This window comes from Microtus ochrogaster, unplaced genomic scaffold (assembly GCF_000317375.1).
Source record: "Microtus ochrogaster isolate Prairie Vole_2 unplaced genomic scaffold, MicOch1.0 UNK73, whole genome shotgun sequence".
NCBI lineage: Eukaryota > Metazoa > Chordata > Mammalia > Rodentia > Cricetidae > Microtus > Microtus ochrogaster.
Window position 1 is genome coordinate 134,675 of NW_004949171.1, and position 3,090 is coordinate 137,764.

A 3,090-nucleotide genomic window follows, 5' to 3' on the forward strand; every position below is an offset into this window, starting at 1 on the left:
TGTGTGTGTGTGTGTGTGTGTGTGTATGCATGCTTGTGTGTGCTCTGTAGTTTTGTGTTGCTCATTGGCTTTCTTTTATTCAAAGTTAAAAAACGTAAACTTTAAGAAGCCAGCATGAAGTGGTCTACTGTGCCAATGGGTTCAAGTGCATTTCCCACTTTCTCTTCTATAAGGTTCAATGTGACTGCCTTTATGTTGAGGTCTTTGATTCATTTGGACTTGATTTTTCAAAAGAACAAGTAATCCAATTTAAAAAAAAATGGAGTAGAGACCTAAACAGAGAACTCTCAACAGATGAATATAAAATGGCTGAAAGACACTTAAGGAAATGTTCAACATCCTTAGTCATCAGAGAAACGCAAATCAAAACAACTCTGAGATTCTATCTTACACCTGTAAGAATGGCCAAGTGCGGCGGGCTTCTCGACTGGCGAGGAAGAAACACCACCACACAAGGATTCTTCTCAGATCACGCTTTACTGGAGTGCACTTGGTTGAGAGAGAGCATGAAGCGAAGGGGGGAGAAGCCAGAGGGGGAAAGAGAGAGAGAGAGAGAGAGAGAGAGAGAGAGAGAGAGAGAGAGAGAGAGAGACTAGAGACCCGGGGGCACTATGGAGGCTGCTTATATAGGGAATTGGCACCCAGTTCGCCCTGTGATTAACTGCCACCATCAGCTGACACCAGAAAGCATCGAGATAGGCCCAGGGATCCTTATCCACCATGCATGCGGGAAGTGGGGGACACACAGCTCTCAAAGGCATAGCCAAATATGGGGTTGTTTATAACCAACAAGACAGGATGTGGCGCCATCTTGTAATGGCAATCCTGTCTGGCTCATTACAGTTCTCCCTTTCTTTTATAAAGACAGGCAGCTGTTGAGTGGAGGGCATCAGGTCAGAGTCCAACCATGGTGTCAGATCTAAAGGAGAAGGGACTGGGACAAGGAGAGACCTTCCTCTCGAATGGTGAAGCAATTTACCTCTCCTGGGAACAGAGGGATGCCTTATGATTTTTAGGTCGAGTGGGGACCAGGTCTTTTTTCCCCTTACCTGTCCTAGGGTTCCCCGGACCCTGTCTTAGGTTGGGGGATGTCCTGCCACAAGTCACCCATCCTTGGAGCTCCTCAAATAAAAGGTATCTAGAGAGTTTTAAAGTAAGCAGATCACAAGGCACCCTGTCTTAGGCCATGTGGAGAACACCCCTCTTGCCTGGTACCATGCCATGTTGAGCCGGTTTCTACAACCTCTGTATGGTGTGCTGTTCAGGTGAGGGTCCACACTAACTCCCATCATTGGGCTTCACTGGTCCTCTCATAGGATCCTAGAAGAGAGAGATTATCTTTTATTTTGGTGCTCATGACAAGAGATGCACGTGGGTTTGAGTTGAAGAGACCTGTGAAGGAAAGGAATACTTTAGCACAAATTATTTACTTCTGCTGGACAAAAAGGTCATTTAATTTAGATTATTATTGTATCTTGTTATGTGTGTTTGGTTGATGACCCTGGGTGGTCGGCCCTTTTATAGAGGTAATCGGAGGAGTGGATCTGCTGAAGGAGATAATGGGAAGAGAAGAGATGGGAATTTGCAGTCAGGATGTAATGTATGAGAGAAGAATACATTATTTTTTTTAAAAAAATCCTTTAATTTTAAAAGTATAGCTAAGTCTTAGAGGGAAAGTTGGAATTCTAAACAATATTTCAATTAAACATAATAATGATGAACAGTTAGCAATGCAAGAGCAAGTAGCAAACAGAAAGGCCTTCACAGAAAATTTTAGATAATAAAATGAAAATATTACTACAGCACAATTGGTTATGTTGTAATATATGCTCAAAAATAATGATCCCAAATTGCTTTCTTAACAACTTTAAAATTTTAACCTGTAACATGAAAAACATAAAGTACAAGCATATTAAGGACATAATTATGCAGTAATGTATAATATCAACTATAGCAGAAATGCTAATTTCAGACCAAATGGTCTCACCATTGGTTTTGAATAACTTTATACTCCTTTTCTTAATGGCTTTATGTAGAGACATTGAGACTTATGATTTATTAGCCATAGCTTTGCTCTGAAGATTAAGACCAAGAATTATGTTACATTTCTAAGAAATTGGTTTTGTAGAATTTATTATGAAGAATATATTTTATTCCTGTAGTGAGGCTGTTTTCATTCATAATAGTGAAGTTATAAATATTGAAATTCAGAGCTGTCAGTTAGTAGGAGTGGGTCATAACTACCTGGGGAACATTGCTGTAAGTGAAATGAAGGATGCAGAACAAGTTAGACTGGTACAGTGTAATTTACAGGACCTTATGAACACAATAAGTCACAGTAATGTTGTAACTATTACTGGATACTCAAGACAGAGAAAATATGAATCAAAGAATATTTTCACAGGATTTAATTAGTCTTCCTAAAATAGTCACTGTATTGAGATGAGTGCCTGTTACCATCTATAGGGTAGCTATATAGGAAGCTGTGGGTGTGGATAACAAAACACTGAAATTGCTTCTTTGGTTTATTTAACTATAGTTAAGTGACTAAACAGTTGAAGTTCATATGCTGCTTATTTATTACATGCTAAGTTACTGAAGTAATTAGGATTTTGTATATTCTATAAATATGTTGCTTAGATGAACAAAAAAAGATTAAGATAATGACTGCTCTATAACAACCATCAAATGCTTTTAAAACCAAAAATTTAAGGTTCATAATGAATGTAAGATGAAATAAACATGTGCAATTGGCCACAAAGATATGGATTTTATGAGTAAATGAACTTGATACAAAAAGTAAAGTGGAAATAATATAAATGTTTAATTAAAATTTAAAAAAATTAAAAACAGGTTTAAAAGACAATTCTGAGTATATATTGTTTGCATATTCTAGTTTGAAAAATTAACAACAACATGATAGAAGTCAATGGCACTTGCTTGCAAACAGCTATGAGAAAATGAGAGGATTTAAAGCATTAGAAGCATCATTAGAAGACAGTTAGTAAGTCTAGTTACAATGCTTACTCAACTCACCCCTGTTAAATCTGCAAGTTGATTTTCAAATATATTCGCAGCAGATCTAAGATC